Here is a 10124-nt window from a genome sequence, read left to right as displayed (position 1 = left end):
AGGTCATTGTCACAATCCCTGCCCCCTCCCTGAAACAAAGCATTATCGGAGCAGGAGCCAGAAGTCACCGTCACAATCCCTACCCCCTCCCTGAAACTAAGCATCATCAAAGCAGGAGGAAGAGGTCACTGTCACAATCCCTGCCCCTCCCTGAAACAAAGCGTCATCAAAGTAGGAGGAAGAGGTCACTATCACAATCCCTGCCCCCTCCCTGAAACTAAGCATCATCAAAGCAGGGGGCAGAGACAACTGTCACAATCCCTGCCCCCTCCCTGAAACAAAGCATCATCGGAGCAGGAGGCAGAAGTCACCGTCACAATCCCTACCCCCTTCCTGAAACTAAGTATCATCAAAGCAGGAGGAAAAGGTCACTGTCACAATCTATACCCCCTCCCTGAAATGAAGCATCATCAGAGCTGGGGGCAGAGGTCACTGTCACAATCCCTGCCCCCTCCCTGAAACGAATCGTCATCAGAGCATGGGGCAGAGGTCCCTGTCACAATCCCTGCCCCCTCCCTGAAACGAAGCGTCATCGGTGGCGCTTGTTTCAGGGTCTATGTTTATCCCTGCTGTGTCCCTCCCTGAGAAATGTAGAAGTGGTGCCCCTGTTTCCATTACACTTTTCCTCTGTCAGTTGGACTCCTGATTTTGGCTACAAATGCTGAGGTTAAAAAATTTGACCAAATCCTCAAAGTGTGCACGTGGCCTTATAGATGGAGGTTAGAAAGTTACAATATACCATAAGACTTTGTTTCCCTGATGGCTTCTTATTTTGTCTTTGTGGCTACATTCCATGGTGTTGTACAGGGGTCCGGTGTGCAGGTAATGAGGAGGTGTTCGAGTCTCCAGAGCTCCAGGAGCCTTTAGAATCTTCATGTCCAGAGTCACCAGAATCCGCACCTTCAAGACCTTCTACATCACAGTTGGCAGAATCCACCATCCCTTCAAGACCTTCTACAGAATTACCATTATGCGCCCCTTCTACACATTTCCCCCTAATGTCACCAGTATCCCCATTTGACCCTTTAAGTCCAGTGTTTATATTGTCATCGTCAAGATCTTTAACACCGGAGCCAGATCCTTCATCAGAGGAAAAACCCACAGATAAAATGCCGCTGGATCCTCTGCAGAGCCTCGCCTTCCTTCCTTCAGGCATGGTAAGTGGATCCCATTGACCGTGCAGCTTGTGGGGGGCTTCAGTTTTGTAGGTGGCTCTAATCTCATCCTCTGGCCGGACTCTTAAGTTGTTGTAATGTCCATCCCTCTGACCACGTAGACCAATAGACGTCTTCACACCCGCAATCTTCATCTTCCACAAGCGATGGTGGTAGATAGCTGTTGTTGGTGGTCGCTCTGTGGTTTATGTCCATTTTCTAGTTCAGAATACGAAGTTGAGTCCATAGCACTATGGACATATCTTTGGAAACCAGATCTTCAGGCCGCTGGCTGGACGTGGCCCAGGTAGATACATGCGTCTATCGGTTCACGGGAGCGAATCAATATATTTATATTAGCATACAGGGAGCGGCCTAGCTTTACAGTGTGGGGGAGGGCTCCTGCTGCGGTCAGCTGGCTTACAGATAAAAGGAGCCAAAGACCAATTTCCTGGGAGTTCATTTATCGTATTTTTCAGTTTATAAGATGCACCCCAACTTCAGAGCAAAAGAAGGTGATAAAAAAAATGGGGTCCGTCTTATAATCCGGAGGTGTCGTACGGAGAGGGCAGCAGCGGTAGTGCAGCGGAGCCACAGGAAGCAGAAGCGGTGGGTGTCCCACAAACTGACAGCTGTGCAGGGGCTATAGCTGGGGCAGCTGTGCTGAGGTTCGGGCTGTGGCAGTGAGGGCTTCAAAGAAATAGTGCTCGAAGTCGGTGCAGATTGAGATCTTGGCTCAATGGCAAGCCTAGATCGCATCTGTGCAAACGCTACCTCCGGCTGCCATTTTCCTTAAGTCTGCTGCTGGGAGATCAGTGGGCCGGATGCGGCGCTAGGGCAGATGAGATCTTGAGCCGAGAGCTCCATCTGCGCACGTGCCGACTCCGGGTGCAATTATATGAAGTCCTCACCGCCCGCTCCGCAGACCCAGCACCAGCTGCCGCAAACCCAGCACCAGCCGCTGCAGACCCCACACAGCTAACCTAGCACCAGCCGCTGCAGACCCCACACAGCTAACCTAGCACCAGCCACTACAGACCCCACACAGCTAACCCAGCACCAGCCGCTGCAGACCCCACACAGCTAACCTAGCACCAGCCGCTACAGACCCCACACAGCTAACCCAGCACCAGCCGCTGCAGACCCCACACAGCTAACCTAGCACCAGTCGCTACAGACCCCACACAGCCAACCTAGCACCAGCCGCTACAGACCCCACACAGCTAACCTAGCACCAGCCGCTACAGACCCCACACAGCTAACCTAGCACCAGCCGCTGCAGACCCCACACAGCTAACCTAGCACCAGCCGCTGCAGACCCCACACAGCTAACCTAGCACCAGCCGCTACAGACCCCACACAGCTAACCTAGCACCAGCCGCTACAGAGCCCACACAGCTAACCCAGCACCAGCCGCTGCAGACCCCACACAGCTAACCCAGCACCAGCCGCTGCAGACCCCACACAGCTAACCCAGCACCAGCCGCTGCAGACCCCACACAGCTAACCCAGCACCAGCCGCTGCAGACCCCACATAGCTAACCTAGCACCAGCCGCTGCAGACCGCACACAGCTAACCCAGCACCAGCCGCCGCAGACTCAGGACCAGCCGCTGAAGATCCCACACAGCTAACCCAGCACCAGCCGCCGCAGACTCAGCACCATCAACACCAGTCGCCGCAGACGCCACACAGCTAACCCAGCCATAGCCGCTGCAGACCCTACACCAGCAACACCAGCCGCCGCAGACCCCGCACAGCTGCCGCAGCACCAGCCCGACCGCCGAAGCATTCCCCCAGCCTCCTGCGACCCCTCTCCACCACACCCGGTAAGCTACATTCAGATTATAAGACGACCCCTCATTTTCCTCCCAAATTTTTGTGAGGAAAAGTGAGTCTTATAATCCAAAAAATGCAGTATATTCCTCTTTTTCAATTACATCATTAAACAGAATAACAGAAAACGTGCAGGGGTTGTCTCGCCTTTTCCCGTCGTGTGCATTGATGATAGCTTTGTATTCTGACAACTAACACATTTTTTCCTTTAGACATTGCAAAGAAGTCCAAATACCCAAGATCATTATCCGGAGGTACGTTATACTAAACAATATAAATATATATATATATATATATATATATATATATATATATATATATATATATATATATATATACTCTGAGTATACAGTTAGGTCCAGAAATATTTGGACAGTGACACAATTTTGGCGAGTTGGGCTCTGCATGCCACCACATTGGATGTGAAATGAAACCTCTACAACAGAATTCAAGTGCAGATTGTAACGTTTAATTTGAAGGTTTGAACAAAAATATCTGATAGAAATTGTAGGAATTGTCACATTTCTTTACAAACACTCCACATTTTAGGAGGTCAAAAGTAATTGGACAAATAAACCAAACCCAAACAAAATATTTTTATTTTCAATATTTTGTTGCGAATCCTTTGGAGGCAATCACTGCCTTAAGTCTGGAACCCATGGACATCACCAAACGCTGGGTTTCCTCCTTCTTAATGCTTTGCCAGGCCTTTACAGCCGCAGCCTTCAGGTCTTGCTTGTTTGTGGGTCTTTCCGTCTTAAGTCTGGATTTGAGCAAGTGAAATGCATGCTCAATTGGGTTAAGATCTGGTGATTGACTTGGCCATTGCAGAATGTTCCACTTTTTTGCACTCATGAACTCCTGGGTAGCTTTGGCCGATGCTTGGGGTCATTGTCCATCTGTACTATGAAGCGCCGTCCGATCAACTTTGCGGCATTTGGCTGAATCTGGGCTGAAAGTATATCCCGGTACACTTCAGAATTCATCCGTCTACTCTTGTCTGCTGTTATGTCATCAATAAACACAAGTGACCCAGTGCCATTGAAAGCCATGCATGCCCATGCCATCACGCTGCCTCCACCATGTTTTACAGAGGATGTGGTGTGCCTTGGATCATGTGCCGTTCCCTTTCTTCTCCAAACTTTTTTCTTCCCATCATTCTAGTACAGGTTGATCTTGGTCTCATCTGTCCATAGAATACTTTTCCAGAACTGAGCTGGCTTCATGAGGTGTTTTTCAGCAAATGTAACTCTGGCCTGTCTATTTTTGGAATTGATGAATGGTTTGCATCTAGATGTGAACCCTTTGTATTTACTTTCATGGAGTCTTCTCTTTACTGTTGACTTAGAGACAGATACACCTACTTCACTGAGAGTGTTCTGGACTTCTGGTGATGTTGTGAACGGGTTCTTCTTCACCAAAGAAAGTATGTGGCGATCATCCACCACTGTTGTCATCCGTGGACGCCCAGGCCTTTTTGAGTTCCCAAGCTCACCAGTCAATTCCTTTTTTCTCAGAATGTACCCGACTGTTGATTTTGCTACTCCAAGCATGTCTGCTATCTCTCTGATGGATTTTTTCTTTTTTTTTCAGCCTCAGGATGTTCTGCTTCACCTCAATTGAGAGTTCCTTAGACCGCATGTTGTCTGGTCACAGCAACAGCTTCCAAATGCAACACCACACACCTGTAATCAACCCCAGACCTTTTAACTACTTCATTGATTACAGGTTAACGAGGGAGACGCCTTCAGAGTTAATTGCAGCCCTTAGAATCCCTTGTCCAATTACTTTTGGTCCCTTGAAAAAGAGGAGGCTATGCATTACAGAGCTATGATTCCTAAACCCTTTCTCCGATTTGGATGTGAAAGCTCTCATATTGCAGCTGGGAGTGTGCACTTTCAGCCCATATTATATATATATATAATTGTAGTTCTGAACATGTTTTTGTAAACAGCTAAAATAACAAAACTTGTCACTGTCCAAATATTTCTGGCCCTGACTGTATATATGCAGGCTGAAAATAGAAGAGCAAAAGAGGTGAGGGGGGTGGAGAGGAGGAAAAGATGGTCCTGGAGGACAGGGGTGTCAAGAAGGAGCGTGTCACAGGTCGGCCTCCAGGAGGAGCAGCGCCTCTAGAGAAAATTAGGGGCCAAATTACACTGGAATTTTGGCATAAAACACCTAAATAATATGAAATATTTTTGCAGAATTTGGAAGGTGGCTAAGCCCCTCACATATATTAAATGTTTGCCACTTTCCTGCTTTATCCCAAGAAATATTCTCTAGTCTGTGACCGGAGTAACATTTCTGCCAGTTGGTAAATCCGGGTAATTAGTTGCATTGTGCTCCAGCCGCCAAGTTCATTGATGTTACCGTGTACAAAGCCATTTTTTTTGTAAATCAGGGCCTTAAGAGGGCTTTACACGCAATGACATCACTAACGAGATGTCGTTGGGGGTCACGGAATCGTGACGCACATCCGGCCTCGTTAGCGACGTCGTTGCGTGTGAAACGCAGGAACCGTTAACGATCAAAACTTCTTACCTAATTGTTGACACGTCATTCCTATCCTACGATGTTGTTCGTCGTTCCTGCGGCAGCACACAACGCTATGTGTGACTGCAAGGAGGAACAACCTCGTACCTGCGGCCGGCCGCAATGAGGAAGGAGGTGGGCGGGATGTTACGTCCCGCTCATCTCCGCCCCTCCGCTTCTATTGGGCGGCCGCTTAGTGACGCCGAACGAACTGCCCCCTTAGAAAGCAGGCAGTTTGCCGGCCACAGCAACGTCGCAGGGAGGTAAGTCCATGTGACGGGTGTTAGCGATGTTGTGCGCCACGGGCAGCGATTTGCCCGTGACACACAACCGATGGGGGCAGGTACGCTCGCTAGCGATATCGCTGTGTGTAAAGCCCGCTTTAGTACGTCCTCCTTCCACCCAAGCACTATACATTTGTCATAGTCCCCTTACCTGGTGCCATGTTTGCCTCCCGCTACCTCCTACTCAGACAATCCACGATGGCCATCGTAAGGCTACGTCCGACCACCTACCCTGACTTTATCCATAGACTGTGAAGGATCGGATTTACCATTATTCCATACATCATTGTGGTGGCCATCTTGGATGCATGAGGATTAGAACACAAATCTGAGCTGAGGAGCGCGGGGAGGGAGTACAACAAAGGGCACCAAGAAGGGTGACTACACCTGACATATTCAGAGCCATCCATAGATTTCATCATCAGGGTTGTCGGTGTCGGACAGTCCATTATCACAGCTGCAGCCGCCTCCTCCATCAGCTCATGTACAGACACGAGATTCACCAGGGTTAGATCAAGAGGCCGAAAACCCATTACTGAACTCTGAACCTGACGGTTTTCTCATTTCTGTGCAGGAAGAAGAGTCTGCTCACTAACCGAAGTCTCTTCTCCACAAAATATTTATAAATTATCAATTCTTTACTTCTGTTGTGTAACGTGTTATTAAAGGGAATTTCTAGTTCAGCATAATTACTTCTTATATATGTGTAATCAATACTTATCCTGTATTATACTCCAGAGCTGCACTCACTATTCTGCTAGAGCAGTCACGGTATACATACATTACTTATCCTGTATTATACTCCAGAGCCTCACTCACTATTCTGCTGGTGCAGTCACTGTGTACATACATTACATTACTGATCCAGAGTTACCTCCTGTATTATCCTCCAGAGCTGCACTCACTATTCTGCTAGAGCAGTCACGGTATACATACATTACTTATCCTGTATTATACTCCAGAGCTGCACTCACTATTCTGTTGGTGCAGTCACTGTGTATTTACATTACATTATTGACCCTGAGTTACCTCCTGTATTATACTCCAGAGCTGCACTCACTACCCTGCTGGTGCAGTCACTGTGTACATTACATTACTGATCCTGTTACCTCCTGTATTATACTCCAGAGCTGCACTCACTATTCTGCTGGTGCAGTCACTGTGTACATACATTACATTACTGATCCTGAGTTACCTCCTGTATTATACTCCAGAGCTGCACTCACTATTCTGCTGGTGCAGTCGCTGTGTACATACATTATTGACCCTGAGTTACCTCCTGTATTATACTCCAGAGCTGCACTCACTACCCTGCTGGTGCAGTCACTGTGTACATTACATTACTGATCCTGTTACCTCCTGTATTATACTCCAGATCTGCACTCACTATTCTGCTGGTGCAGTCACTGTGTACATACGTTACTGATCCTGAGTTACCTCCTGTATTATACTCCAGAGCTGCACTCACTATTCTGCTGGTGCAATCACTGTGTACATACATTACTGATCCTGAGTTACCTCCTGTATTATACTCCAGAGCTGCACTCACTATTCTGCTGGTCCACTCACTATGTACATTACTGATCCTGAGTTCTCTTCTGTATTATACTTCAGAGCTGCACTCACTATTCTGCTGGTGCAATCACTGTGTATAGACATTACTAATCCTGACGTCTTTTCCCTTTGATTGCTCCAGCCAGCGTCGATGTATTTGAAATCCAGGGCAGAAACTTACATGATCAGGGCTCAGAACGCCTCTGTCATGCACCGCCCCAACACTACAGCTAAAAATTGGCCTAGTATATTGCAGGAACAGTCCTCGTGGGGTCCCACTTATCCAGGAATGACTGCAGGGGGGGGATGTATCCGGCAGCAAGTGAACAAGCAGCTCTCGAATTTGATGTTGGAAGGATTTGATAAACAAGGACATACAATGTAAAGAGCAGCTCCAAAACGGCAGGTCTCGTGGGGTTTACAGGAGTCACCCCTGAAGTTACGCATTGAGTTGCTGAAGGTCAGAGTTTGGTTTCCTCCTCCGGCTGCAGCGCGGCTGTGGAGACAAAGTCCAGTGTTATCTGCATCATCATCATCACGACAGTCCTCATGTCGAATCCCACAATGAACCTTTTCATTTTTATTTTCTTAGTATGAAAATCATTAACTAGTAAGTGAGCAGGAGCAGAACTCTTCACTTATTTTTGGTTTCGGTTCAACAAAAAAAAAAATCCTACCTGGAAGCCATAAAGCAGGATAGCTGCTGCAAAGAGAGTGTGGGAAAAAAGTGTAACCGCGATCACGATGTTTGCAGAAGGTGCTTGGGATCCTCCTTCACGCTTACCTGATCCAGTAGGAAGCCATTGCTGGGTCCAGGTGGACGCCGACTCCTGTATACACAAGACACAAGTAAAGAGCGGGGTTCACACAACCCTCAGACTTCCATCACGTGTAGACAACCGCGCAACCAAAAAGGACCTTCAGATCTGGCGTCATGAGCAATTTTTTTTTTATTATCTTTAGTAAACAAAACGTTACACAAATGGACAATAATGTGAGATTTACGGAAATATTTCTCTAGAGGCCTCGGAGCAGAAATCTGACTGCTGCCGTAGACTAACACTATTTTTATGCCCCAATGAATCAAACAGACTGAAATGAAAACATAAAATGTGCCGGAGTGAAGACCAATTACCTCTCCGGTATCTCTGCCCCACCACGTGCTGGGCGCTGGGGTAACCCAACTGGGCGTAGAAGTGGGAGACGTGGAAATTCTTCTACCAGATCCAGATATACAACAGGCAGAGCAGCGCGCTGGATACGGTCAGGAGCTGCGGGAGAGTGCGGCAGGTTTACCCATGGTATACAGTGGGACTGAGCGATTCTTCTATCCTTGCTGCCATATTCATAAGATGTAACATTGCCTCCTCCTCAGATCAGCCAATATGTGCGGGAAAGGCGAGTGAGCCCACATCAAAGTGTCACAGTCGTCTCCCTGCTGTTTTCAGACTAGTGAAAACCTTAGGACTGGTGCCTCCCAACTCCATCCCGACTCATTTAAACAAGGTTTCTTTTCCTTTGGCGTCTCAAGAGTTAATTTCAGGTTTTGTTGCCAGCAGCTCTGAGCCGGGCAGGTCAGCTGTAGCGCCCATTTAGGTTAAATACTGGAGCCTTCCCATCAGTCCTTGCTGCCGTTAGAATTAATTTATACTCTGGCCATCCTGGTGGAAGGAACTGCTGAGGTTTTCTCCTGTGTTCATCACCTACTACTTTAGAGTCCGTCTGCTATGGTGAAGTTTTGTGTTTTCTATCCTTCTCTTTATTCCCCCGTCTGTCTTTCCTTTTGTGTTTAATAGTATAGTGGTGAGTCTAGTGTACTCGTCGGCCTACTCACTAGGAAACGTGAGTTTAGGACCAGCTGATCCTGCTCACTTACAGGTTGAAAGAACCTGTATAGCGACGCTAGGAAGGACACCCCCGGAAGGGCGAAACGGCGTTGGGGTGGAGGGACTGTTTACCCAGACCCAGGCTTTGTTCTATTACCATCAGGTAGCTATTTATAGCATTTAACCTTGGGTTACTATTGTTTACAACAGGGCAGTGGACACTTTAAGTCACTACGCACTTTACCTCTTTTTGGCAGCTTATTGGATGTAATCAGTGTTACAGTGCATGTATGGTTATTTTACTAGCAGCACTGTTCTATGTAATTTGCTCTATCTATGGTAGCAATGTATTTAATTGTTTAATGTAAGTCCCAGCTCCCTCCTTAGATGTAAACTTTAGTTTCTGGGTATTTAATTGTGTCCCTTACAGGATAATTCTGGTTTTTTTTTAATGTTTAATATGTGTTTTTAATTAATGTAATAAAATTGATTTTTCAGCATGAACCACTGATTGGGGGACAATTGTCTGAGTTGATCTAGTCTATGGAAGTGGCATGAATATATGATCTGGTGGTTGTTGAAAAATTGAAAATCTGTAGGAAAAAGGGGAAGAGAAAACAAAACAGTAAAAATAAAAAAAATTGCAAGGTTGGGCTTAAAATTAAAATAAATATGCATGCCCTTTTTCTAAAGCTTTTTTTTTTTATTTTCAGACCTCACTTACTTTTCGGACGTCTGTTTTCAAACAATGTCATTTCCCAAACAGCTTTGATGCATCATTCCCTGCTTGTTGGTCCATACACAACTCACACCAATCCAATAAACTGATTTATTTAAAAAAAAAAAAATAATAATAATAATAATAATACTATGTGGAGTAATATAGTTACCCCCTTTGGCAGCGCTCACCTCCCATCGATGCCACTTCATGTGCCC

The 10124-nt window shown here is 46.8% G+C and overlaps 1 long non-coding RNA gene across 1 annotated transcript; it reads left to right on the top strand.

Moving 5' to 3' along the window:
* The first annotated feature begins 858 nt into the window (after positions 1–858).
* On the top strand, positions 859–6616 carry LOC142246492 (uncharacterized). The gene is made up of 3 exons (XR_012724899.1): positions 859–1157; positions 3202–3243; positions 6383–6616. It is a non-coding gene; the product is annotated as an uncharacterized LOC142246492 (long non-coding RNA).
* Positions 6617–10124: the final 3508 nt, after the last annotated feature.

The sequence above is a fragment of the Anomaloglossus baeobatrachus genome, chromosome 7 (genome assembly GCF_048569485.1).
Source record: "Anomaloglossus baeobatrachus isolate aAnoBae1 chromosome 7, aAnoBae1.hap1, whole genome shotgun sequence".
NCBI classification, from domain to species: domain Eukaryota; kingdom Metazoa; phylum Chordata; class Amphibia; order Anura; family Aromobatidae; genus Anomaloglossus; species Anomaloglossus baeobatrachus.
Note: the sequence above shows the minus strand (reverse complement) of the source record. Positions and strands in the feature narration are given on the sequence as shown.